This window comes from Bufo bufo, chromosome 8, assembly GCF_905171765.1.
Source record: "Bufo bufo chromosome 8, aBufBuf1.1, whole genome shotgun sequence".
Lineage (NCBI taxonomy): Eukaryota > Metazoa > Chordata > Amphibia > Anura > Bufonidae > Bufo > Bufo bufo.
In genome coordinates, this window is record NC_053396.1 from 165,438,944 (window position 1) to 165,452,163 (window position 13,220).

Below are 13,220 nucleotides of genomic sequence, written 5' to 3' on the forward strand. Positions count from 1 at the left end.
TGTGACGTACCATGTGATGACCGGAGTGACGTCATCAAAGGTCTTTTACCCAGGTCCTAAAGAAAGAATACAGAAGGAGATGCCGGGCTGCGCTATCAAGTGGACTAAGGGTACTTTCACACTTGCGGCAGGACGGATCCGACATGCTGTTCACCATGTCGGATCCGTCCTGCGGCTATTTCGCCGTGCCTCCGGACCGCCGCTCCGTCCCCATTGACTATAATGGGGACGGGGGCGGAGCTCCGGCGCAGCACTTCGGTGCACGGCGAAAGGCCGCCGGACTAAAATTACTGCATGTCAGGTTTTTTAGTCCGGCGGCTTTCGCCGTGCACCACCGTGCTGTGCCGGAGCTCCGCCCCCGTCCCCATTATAGTCAATGGGGACGGAGCGGCGGTCCGGAGGCACAGCGAAATAGCCGCAGGACGGATCCGACATGGTGAACAGCATGTCAGATCCGTCCTGCCGCTAGTGTGAAACTAGCCTAAGGTGAGTTAAATATTTATTTTGTTTTTTTAACCCCTCCAGCGCTATTTTACTTTGCATTCTGTATTCAGAATGCTATTATTTTCCCTTATAACCATGCTATAAGGGAAAATAATAATAATGATCGGGTCTCCATCCCGATCGTCTCCTAGCAACCGTGCGTGAAAATCGCACCGCATCCGCACTTGCTTGCGGATGCTTGCGATTTTCACGCAGCCCCATTCACTTCTATGGGGCCTGCGTTGCGTGAAAATCACTGCTCATGTGAACAGCCCCATAGAAATGAATGGGTCGGTATTCAGTGCGGGTGCAATGCGTTCACCTCACGCATCGCATCCGCGCGGAATACTCACCCGTGTGAAAGGGGCCTTACTCTCAGCGCTGATCGCTGGCAGCCCCACCCCTCTCTGACTTGCGAGAGTTCACTGGTTAGTCAGTAAGTCCTATGTCAAGGATTTCTGTTAACAAATTGACACACTGCCCCATGACGTGTTTTTCCTGCAACCTGGCATCTTCATGTGTATAGGGATCGCCCTGTACCCAGGTTGCTGTCGAAACATGCTGTCAGGGGACAGTATGTCAGTTTTTTCCCAGCAAACGTTGACATCGTAATTGCCTTTACGTCAATGCGACCTGCAGGCACACTGGTGCGGTATGATCTGTATAAAAGCGCTGCACTATTGCAGTGAAAGGTCCTGTTTTTAAATTGACATAGGTTTTAGTTTTATTTCACAATGTCACTTGGTAGTATTGTACATATTAACGAATGGTGGTAAATTGGGTATTCATTGCCCTAGTGGTATAAGTGTATGTGCTGAACCCTCCACCTATCAGGGTCCAGTTGGGTATGAAAGGAATTATTATATCTTCCTATCTTTTATGATTGAGACAACAATACAGATTTTCCCTCCTGTGTTACCGATGACCATGCTATCTCATTGTTAATGGTTCATAACTGCAGGATGAGAGCTCAGTCCCTTCCCCGATCACAGTATTATCAGTATATTCTGTGGGAAAGCTCTCTTTACCATTTGCTTTATAATTCCACTAAGGTCAAAGGATCTGAGACTTCTGGAATATCTGATAATCCATATCGCCACACAGGAAGCTAGAAAGCAAATAATTCAGCCGTCTACTCTGTGTAAATCTTCACATATATATTTATAGCTCCCTAGAGCACTATCCTCATTTGTCTGAAGCCATGGGCACAGCCAGAACAGTCTCAGTAGGGCTTTCAGTCAATTCAGCTGTGAGAGCATACAGAGGACTTTTATTAGGACTAGTTTAGATGTAAACCGACCATTCTATAAAAGGAAGTATATAATCAGACTGAAGTCAGTTTAAAGGAACATATCGAGACAACAAATACCAGCATATTGTGCAAAGATTAAAGGGGTTGTCCTCTTTGTACAATCCCTACTTGTTAGCAGGGTCTCTTGAAATAGGCTGATCACAAAGTATTCTTCTGTTGGAACCCCAACGATCAGCTGTAATTTGTAGAGAAAGCTGGCAGTATGGGCAGAGCAGCGGTACACTGCAAAAGAAAGTGTTAAAGATTTAGTTTTGCTTTGCTCTGTATATTGCTTGCATTTGCACAAGATACTGATATGCAATATCTACAGCCACCACTAGAGGGGATTGGTGTATCTATCTATCAATCTATCTATTTATCTAAACGAGAGGAACATTCCAGTCAGTCTTATCTAGTCAGAGCAGGAGAACAGATGACAAAAATGTAGTGTTGACAGTACTGCCTGTCCTGGATTCAGGTACCAACCAGGGTAAGGCCAGAAAAGGAAATCTACAGAAGCAGGCCAGATGAAAAGAGAGGTGTAATAAAAGCCCAGTAGAGATAACCTGTCTGAAATGGATGTATTGGCTCCATGTCACATGTGTTCAGGAGTTAGTCTCCGGTGCCTGAAAACTCATTAAAGCAGTTTGATCACCTGTGTGAGACCCACAGTGGACAGTTGTGGACGAATACTGTAAGTACAGCAACCTGTTAAAAAAAAGGTGCAGAACTTAGTCTGATGTTAGGAAAAGCTCCCTGTTGGTTGCATTGTAATGCTTTACAAGAAGTGTTACACCCTGTGTCTGGTAGTACAAGTCATCTAGTGAATTGTGTGAGGGAAAACAACTGTAAAGAAACACTTCGGCCTATTAATTAAGTGTGCATCTGCGAGATCTGTAAAATCTGTGGATAGTCCATTTTTGACTACCAACTGCCAGTCCATTGCCCGCTAAGAACTGTCCTGATCTGTTTGCATTTGAATTAAAGAAATGTTCTGCTGCACAACTGCCTCCTCATTGCTTTCTGCATTACTACTACTACACTGCATCATGAACTGAGGACTCTGCCTTGAACCTTGAAACCTTCAGCTTTAAGGGCACCTCAACAGGCAGGAGGATCCCAGAACTGGAGTCTTTCCCAAAGGGAAGAAAGGTGTGCCCTTCCACATCACTGCATGAGCCTGGGGAGCATCAGAACCATGATTACTAATCTCATCCAGCCACACACTAATACACACCTCTGCGGCATGCTGCAAGTGTTCTCCCTGAAGCTCCTCCATAGGGGAGATAAAGGTCCTCCAGATGTTCTCCACTGTTGCCAGGAGATCATGATCATGATCCCCTCTCTTAACTTAAACCTCCTTGATGGGTATAGGAATATGTTTTCTAAATTTGATAACCCGTTTAGCAAGTGTTTGTTTCTAGGAAAGTAATAAAGGTATGCTGCCAAATCCATTGGGCGTTCAAGCATAGAGATGCATGGTGAGTCTTATATCATCTAAGGGAATACACTGATGTGATCACTGCACAGGCCAGATGTGGTTACTGACGGACATGCTCACGTGGTTGCATAAGAATATGTTGATCGGTCTATTTATTAGCTATATGAGAGGATTTAGTGGGCTTGGTAACAGGCATAAAAGAGACATACGGGATAAAGCAACATCCATCCCATCCTATCTGTACACGGACAGAGGTTTTATGTCTAATGTGATGCTTCTCGTTATGATGCCAAGTTTTGCCTCCCTGGACAGAAAGGCCTGATGTATTATTCCCTCTGTACACGCTCTCTGTGACTCTTGAACCACTTTGCTACCGCATTGATGCTAAAAATGCATTTCCTCTGGAGAGGGGTGTCCTGCACAGCTTCTCACTACCCACTAGCAAAGGAGATGGGACCAACCAGGTCTGGGCTCCATGCTCCCATAGCAGTCGCATGCTCTGCCTCTATGATGTGCAAGCCCTTGGTGGGGAAATATTTTTATATAGAATTTCTCCAGAAGAAGAAAAATTGTTGTCTCTTGTGCTACCTATACCTACACCAGCTGTTCTGTCACTCCCAGAATAATGCAGAACATGCGCAATGCTCCAGATTTCTGACAAATTTACCTTTTTTTTTTTTTAAATCAAGTGTTAGAAATTTTAATGAAATTCAAATAGTAATGAAAAAAGTCGTCTTTGGCCTCATCCACTATATCCAACTTTTATGTTATGTTAGAAAAAGTGGAACAGGTGCTTCAAATAGATGGTCGCTCATTCTGAAAACCATATTTCTCAATGTATTCACACCCAAAAACTGGCAAAAATACATTGATAAATCTCCTGCTATATATTCATTACAAACCTGGCTGGCCGCAGCCACCACTAGAGGGAGCTCAATGCATAGAAGTTAATACAACTACCATGGAAACTGTATTTATTTCTTTCCATTGAGCTCTACCTAGTGGTGGCTGCATAAAAATGCAGTGTTTCCACGCGGGAAAGAGAAGAGCAAGTTCAGTTCCGGGCCCCCACTCTCCCAGAGCCCCATAGCAATCATGTGATCTGCCTCTGTTGTAGCTTTGCCACTGCTATGGACACATACGTCCATTAAAATCCATCATTTTGCTTTTGTCCTTACCTCAGTCCATGTCATTTACATGGACCGTCTCAGTTCTCTGCCACCATCTCTAATAGATTGCCGCCATGATTAGTGCATCCAGCCAAAGATCAGGCCTGTTTTGGACGTAACCTTTTAATGAAATGTTAACAGCTTGAATTTAGATTTCATTTGACATTTAAATAACGCATTGAGAAAGAAAAAACTGTCTATCAATCATAACCCCCCTGCAGTTTACCGAAACACAGCAAACCTGATTAGTGTTATAAAACGGAGTTGTTCTATAGGAAATGCATTTCAAAGGTCTGAACAATTCCCTTAAGGTGAAGCGAGGGCAGGACGTGGATACACACAACCCACACTAAATAGCACTGACATTTATAGGGAAGACAATACAAAGTGGAATTGTTGTCATTAGGTTTTAATTGAATAATGAAGTCATGGTGATCCTAGTTACCGCTATACAGGTTACTAAGAGAACGTAGTATGCACCTTGACTTCTGCAGAAACTCTTTTTTTCAAAAATAAGGGTCCCTTGACACTGACCAATCGAGCGGGCAATGTTTGGAAATTATTTACATCAAGCGATCTTTACTCTTATATGGGGAGGAATGATCACTACTACGATTGTTCATCCTCATACTGTTTTATTGTTTGTCAGCAGCATATCCCTGTTTACACAGGCCAAAAAAAAAGAGAAAATTTGTCTAACCTGTAACTTTGCTTTGCCCGAATCCCAAGGCAGCGCAGAGCAGGATGTATGAGCTGCCTGAGGATGATGAGGAAGGAGAATATTTGTCTTACCTGTAATTTTGCTTTCCTCGAGTCCAAAGGCAGCACATATATATCCCGCCCTGTGCTGCCTGAGGATGATAAGGAAAGAGGATTATTGATGCCCGATAAAAGAGGCGATCACCAAACGCTCACGTGTAAGGCTACTTTCACACTAGCGTTTTCAATTCCACTATTGAGATCCGTCATAGGATCTCAATAGCGGATGAAAACGCTTCTATTTTGTCCCCATTCATTGTCAATGTGGACAAAACTGAACGAAACGGAATGCACCAGAATGCGTTCCGTTCCATTCGGTTGTGCTGACATCGCGGACAGAATAACACTGCAAGCAGCGTTTTTCTGTCCGCGATGTGGGGCGGAGCAAGACAAATCCTTCCTGACACACAATGTAAGTTAATGGGGACGGATCCGTTTTCTCGGACACAATTAAAAATGCATCCGTCCCCCATTGACTTTTAATAGTGTTCATGACATATCCGCCATGGCTATATAAGAAATAATACAACCAGATCCATTCATGACGGATGCAGGCGGTTGCATTATTTTAATGGAAGCGTTTTTGCAGATCCATGACGGATCTGCAAAAAAAACGCTAGTGTGAAAGTAGCCTAAGGTGATTGTCAGCACATTTACATAGGCCAACTATTGGGAATGAGAGTTCATACGAGTATAAAGTCTTCCAAAGGGGCAGCTTCCTGTCCATGAATTCATAAGAAACAGCCTCACCCTGTCTGCATCAGCTGATACGGATGTAGCAGGGTTAACACACATGCTTTATGAGACATGTTATCTGAACTAAATGCAACTAAATGCGTTAAGCAATTGCTTTTCAATGGCTTTTGTTTCGAAATACCGTGATGAGTAAAGACATTTGGGTTAAGAGTGTGTGCGTTACCCCTGCTACATCTGTACACAGAACTGTATATTACACGTTGCAGCTGCTGATGAACCTCTTTCTTTTAAGAAAAAAGCAGAAGCAGACATGCTGCTTCTGGAGGAAGAGATGAGCAGCTCCTCTGCAGCGCTCATCATTGTATAATTGTCAGATTTGCACTGACATGTATTAGAAGTATACTGTATATTGATTATTATGCCTTCACACGGCAGATGTAACAGGAAATTTCTCAAAATCGGTTGTGTGTGAAGGCACCCTTATTATCTGCCAATACTGTCTTTTGACATATCATAGACTTTTGTGCACAAAGGACATGTACTGTGATTTCTGTTTTTGCTCACAAACAATGGCCGATTTTTTTTTTTTTTTTACAGCTGCACAAAATAACTATGTGATACAGGTATTAATATATTATTCAGGCAAACTAACATAACGATCATTAAAATTGAAAAAAATGCCTACTTATGAATGAACACAAGATGGCGATAGAGCACAGAGGCAAACAGTACAGCAAAATCTCTGTACACATGTAAATGCCTCCAGCGGTCAGAATACATAAAAGTCGATTTTCTAGAGCAAGAGCTTCTATTTCTTGATTAAGACAGAAGGAGATTCTTATTTGTAAATGCTGGCCATGGGGAAAAAAAATTAAAATACAAATTAATTACATACAGTATTTAGGCCATGTTCACATATTTCGAATTCAGTCAGAATGTAAGTGCAGATTTAACAGCTAAATCCTTATAAAATCTGCTGATATTCCACTGGAAATGCAAGTGACCTGGGTACTTTATACCCTAGTTACTTACAGGATCTAGAGCAGGGATGCCCAACCTGCGGCCACCCGGCTGTTATAAAACTACAACTCCTGCCTGCAGTGCATAAAATAAATAAATAGCTGTAGGCTGTCTGGGCATGCTGGGAGTTGTAGTTTTGCAACAGCTGGAGGGACTGCCTAATTTGAAGGGATACTTCTGTTAGAAAGAGGTGATTTTTTAAAGCTCAGTATTTATTTATTTTTAGATTTTTGGCTGTTATTTTCAGTGCTATGCCATTGAGAAAAATACTAAATTATATCTGTCTGCTGAACTAATTTCAGAGAGATAAAAGTTGTCAATGAGAGAGAAATTTTCAGTTTATGGCTACATGCACATGACCGTTGTGTGTTTTGCGGTCCGCAAACCACAGATCCGCAAAACACAGATGGCGCCCGTGTGCGTTCCGCAATTTGCGGAGTGGCACAGACGGCCTTTAATATAACTGCCTATTCTTGTCTGCAAAGCGCGGACAAGAATAGGACATGTTATATTTCTTTTGCGGACCACGGAACGGAGCAACGGATGCGGACAGCACACGGAGTGCTGTCCGCATCTTATGCGTCCCCATTGAAGTGAATGTGTCCACATGCGAGATGCCAAAACTGAGGCTCGGATGCGGACCAAAACAACGGCTGTGTGCATGAGGCCTATGACTGATACTGCCTGTGGAAGGGATTAGTCCAAGCAGAGAGGAAGTTAAAGTGAACCTGTCATCAACTTTATGCTGATCTCACTGACGGCAGCATAAAATAGTGACCGATGCTTTGATTTCAGCGCTGTGTCCCTCATAAGCTAAAAGTTAGTGTTTGCTGAGAACCAGCATCATAATCACTGCAGCTCAGGCCTTGAAAAGAGTCAAATCTACCTGAGAAGAGTCCTGGTTATTCATAATCTCCTGCTCTCACCCATCTGCTGATGATTGGCAGTTCTCTCCTAGAGAGAAAGAGAGAAACCTAGGTAGAAGACTGTCAGTCATCAGCAGGAAGAGCAGGAAGTCATGAATAACCAGGACTCTTCTCAGGTGGCCATGACTCTTTTCCAGGCCCAGTCTGTAATAATTGTGATGTAGGTTCTCGGAAACCACTTACTTTCAACTTTTAAATGACAGACCGCTGTAATCAACTCACCTGTCTCTACGTTATGCTGACGTTAGTATGGGCAGCCCAAGTTGATGACAGGTTCCCTTTAAAGAGGATTCCCCATGCAATAACAATTTTGGAGCTTCTGTTCTTATGACTCTATATTGTGCCATTCCTGCATTATTCCTTCTAGAAGTTTACAAATAAATTGCAAGAAATCTGCAGTAAAGATACTGCTGGGTGTTACCAGTAGTGGGTGTGTCTGACTCTGTCCAATCAGTGCTGCTGGTGTCAGACTGTGCAAGGACTGTGCATTGTTATTACATGGGGAATGAAAGTAGTTACTGCAACAGCCACGTCTGGAGACGTGAGATGTCTTCTTTAAAGGCTATGTAGACCTAGGCGGCAGTTTTTGTTTATGATTTTACTCATTTTTGGCTAAAAATCTGATTTTCAATTGACCTTTATTAAAAATATTGAGCCTTTCTGTCACAAAGGGTTAACAGTTTTTCTAACTGTTTTTCTAACACTTTAAGCCACATTCATATCTGTAAGATAAGAACTGTGCTGTAATGAGTTTTTATAATGTCAGAGAGCACCAACCTTAAAGAAGGGATTATTTATAATATGATCTCTAAATATTCCCATTTGCAGGATATGATCATTTGATCACATTGGAGAGTTACTTTTTCTTTTCCAACAAGATTAAAACTATTTATTCTTATCATGAAAAGCAATTGTGACCTATAAAATATATATATATATTTTTTTTAAATTTATGTCTGAACATAAAAATATAACTAGGCTCCCTGAAAATTACTACTTCAAGTCTGAGTGAAAAATCTATTTTATGAACTTGCTGTAAAAAGTGGTAAAGACGACTCTTCACATAGTATATAGCTGGTATCATCTAAAATACAGTCAGCAATAAAGGTCATACATTGTAGAAGTTTTATGGTGTTCAAATATACTTTTGACAAAAGGGACCCTATTTGGGTAAAGGTATATTACAAAATCAAACACCTAGCCACAGGGGCTTAATACTGAACTTGACCCAGATAATCAATTACTACTATAGTAAAATGTAACTTTTATCGATGTATAAAAACAACTGTTGTGAGCTAAAGAAAAAAGTGTTTTAAAAATAAATTCTGCCTGTTACCCCTGAGGAAGCCAGTTCTCTGGCGAAACATGTCGGGGCAGCTTTCGGCTTTAAGATCTGTTCTCCTGTTTTCAGTCCTTAATGCAAACATGTAAATCAGTTCTGATCAAAAAGTTCAGATTTCACAGTGAGCAAGTGATGTAACTGATCATTAGTTAAGGGCTAGCAGTATCGGTGTTGTATGGTAGAGAAACACTACAGGCAAAGAAACACAATAATCGGACATTGTTTTCAGGGAACAGTTTATTTTTAAAACACTTTTTTCTTTAGCTCACAACGGTTGCTTTTATACATCAATAAAAGTTACATTTTACTATAGTAGCAATTGATGATCTGGGTCAAGTTCGGTATTAAGCCCTTGTGGCTAGGTGTTTGATTTCAAACATACTTTTTGTATCTATTTATCCAGATCTCTGCTTGCTGTCATTGAATAGGGTGGAGCATCATAACAACGACTCCTTTACTTCCTCACGGATGCATCACTGACTACCTTCTTATGGATTTGAGCACGGACACGGACGTGTGAATGAGGCTTAACTGGTGCTAATATGTCACCCCCACTTACTGGAGAAATCCGCAATGGAAAAAAAAACAAGGATAGAGTGTGAAAAAATAAATATAAATAAATAATAAAAAAGGCCACCACATGCCACAACGCAGCTTCTAGATCAGGGATTGGCAAACTGCGGCTCTCCAGCTGTTGTAAAACTACAATTCCCATCATGCCCTGCTGTGGCCTGATAGATCCAGTGGTTCCCGACATTATTTGGCTATGCCAGGAACGGTGAACTCTGGCGGGCTGTTCCTTTGCCAGATTTCTAAACGCTGATGTAAATGAAGTCTTACATGGTAAATAACATGTTTTGTTATGTAAAACATGTTATGTACACACTTGTCCTGTAGGTGGCGCTATGCACTTGAGGTTCATTGGCATGCCCTACCCCACAACTCCATGCCATCACAATACAGACAAGCCTTGTAAATACAGTAACACACACAATGCACATTGTAGACAGTATATTGTATACAGTGCACTTTCTGCACATTTTCCTGATTTATGTTATATACATGGTGAGGCCCTAAAAACCATTATTACATATACTGGGTTTTAATAAAAAGGGGACATTTTGGAAAAATACAAACACTACAATACAAACAAATCTGAGTTCTATAAAAATGACTACAAAACGACACCAGAAAAATACTGACGTGTGAATAAGGATTTAAATGGGTTTTCCGAGATAACAATATTAATAAACAATCTTTAGGACAGGCCATTAATATCATCACCGTGAGAGTGCTGTGGCCTCTTCATTGTTGGCATCGCTCCGCACCCAGGAATTGCATACACTTAAAGGGGTTCTCCAGGAATCATTTAAAATGGTCACTAGCAACTAGTGTTGGTCGAGCACCAAAGTGCTCGGTGCTCAGGTGCTCGAGTAGAACACCTCGGGATGCATAATGGAAGTCAATGGGAGAACCCGAGCATTAAACCAGGCACCCCCTGCTCTGAAGAGGGGAGGATGTCTGGTTCACAGGAAAAAGGTCAGAAATTGATGGAAACACCACTGAAATGGTTCGGGAACAGCATGGGGAGGATGTCTGGATGCATCTTGGACTCGCTGCTGGGAACGATGTTGTCCGAGTAGTACAATAAGAGAAAAGAAAAAAAGAGGTTGAGTGGTTCCACCAGGACTAGAGGTCCTGGGGAAAAGGCGCCAGAGGGATGGAGAAGATGTAAGTGTAGATAGAAGGAGAAGTATAAAATATACTATAAAATAGCACCACAAACTACGTGCCTGTTCAATGACTATTTGGGGAAGGCTGCACAAGTGTTATAGGGAGGTGAAAAATATTTTCAATCCCAATAGACAAATACCAGTGACAGGTGAACCTAGTCTGGAGGCTCCAAATATACCAAATGGATCCAACAGGACGTGATTAAAAAAACAGAAAACACTACAAAAGGCGCCACTCCCAAGGATGTGAAAGGAACATGTCCTTTTGAAGCACTGGAGACCTTTGTGAAAAGACCCCTGAAGAAGGAGGATTATAAGACCTCCGAAACGCGTTGGGCTATTTTATTGTAATAAACTGCATTGATCAGAAGCCTTGTCGTTGGCTGCCATCAATTGATATCATCTGACATGAGATCCCGGCTAGGGGGGCAGTTAGTCACAGGTGTCTTGAGCTTTATCCTGTGACTACCCCCCCTGTGAAGTGAGTACTCCAACTCTCATAAACAGGAATCTCCCCTTAGGAGAGTATTCTATTTTTTTTATATATTCTTTATATATTATCATATATTTTTTATTATTCTAATATCATCCTCCGGCATAAGGGGGCACTATCCACCACACTTATCCCCTTCACATCCTTGGGAGTGGCGCCTTTTGTAGTGTTTTCTGTTTTTTGAATCACGTCCGGTTGGATCCATTTGGTATATTTGGAGCCTCCAGACTAGGTTCACCTGTCACTGGTATTTGTCCGAGTAGTACGCCACTTTTACAGACTGACAATAATACGCACAAAACCGAAGATAAAATCGATTTTAGAAGAAAATTTTTTAGGAAACATTCTTTCCTGTATATTTACTTGTATATAAAGTAAAAAGTGCTGCCAAAAATTACAAGGAAGAGGCACTCCGATACAACCTGTATATCACATAATGGAGGGCCTCATTCACATTGTGGTACAATTGTTCATGCAGTGTGACTCCTACACTCATAAAGCCTATGCACTAAGTGAAAGGACTGCCAAAAATTACAAGGAACCGGCACTACAATACACCCTTTATTACACATAAAGGAGGGCATCATACACACCCTTGAAAAATTATGATTGATGGCCTGCTGGTGACCCTCAAAAACTATTGGAGCAAGGGCCTGCTGATCTGACCATCTAAAACATTAGGGGTGAGGGCCTGCTGCTGATCTGACTCTCTAAAACATTAGGGGCAAGGGCCTGCTGCTGATCTGACCATCTAAAACGTTAGGGGTGAGGGTCTGCTGCTGAGCTGACCCTCTAAAACATTAGGGGAGAGTGCCTGCTGCTGATCTGACCATCTAAAAGATTAGTGGTGAGGGCCTGCTGCTGAGCTGACCCTCTAAAATATTAGGGGCGAGTGCCTGCTGCTGATCTGACCATCTAAAACAATAGGGGCGAGGGTCTGATGGTGACCCTCAAAAACATTATGAACAAGGGCCTGCTGGTGACCCTCTAAAACATTGTGGGCGAGGGACTGCTGGTGAACCTCGAAAACATTATGGGCGAGGGCTGCTGGTGACCCTCAAAAACATTATGGGTGAGGGCCTGCTGCTGAGCTGACCCTCTAAAACATTAGGAGCGAGGGCAGCCTAATAAGCATGTTGATATGATGGAGGAGAAGAACAAGAAAATGGAGATTGAACCATATACCCTTTTTAGTGGTGGAAGGGGTGCATGGGAATACAGTGTATTTAATACACCATAAAAGCCACATTTAGAGAGCACTTATGTTCAGCCGCTCTCCTCTGGTGGAGTAGAGAAGTCAGGGGCAATCCAGGCCTTGTTCATTTTTATAAGAGTCAACCGGTCAGCATTTTCAGTTGACAGGCGAATGCGCTTATCAGTTTTTATGCCCCCAGCAGCACTAAATACACTTTCTGACAAAACGCAGGCGGTTGCTGCAGGCCAACACCTCCAAGGCATAGAGCACCAGTTCGTGCCACGTGTCCAGCTTGGACAGCCAATGTAAGGCACAGAGGGATCACTGAGGATGCTGACATGGTCTGCTACGTACTCCTTCACCATCTTCAAAATTTTTCCCTCCTTGTTACACTAGGCCGCGCATCAGATTGTGTCATAAAACTATCCCAGGCCTTGGAGAGTGTTGCCCTGCCTCTGTTAGAACTGCTGTGTGTTCCCCTCGTCTCCCATCCTTGGTTGTCCAAGGAACTACGTACTCTGCAGCCAGCATTGTCAGCTAGAAATTTTTGGCGCAATTTTTCCGCAAGGACCTTCTGGTATTGCACCATTTTGCTTGTCCTCTCCACCACAGGAATGAGAGATGAGAAGCTCTCTTTGTAGCGGGGGTCAAAAATGGTGACCAACCAGTAAT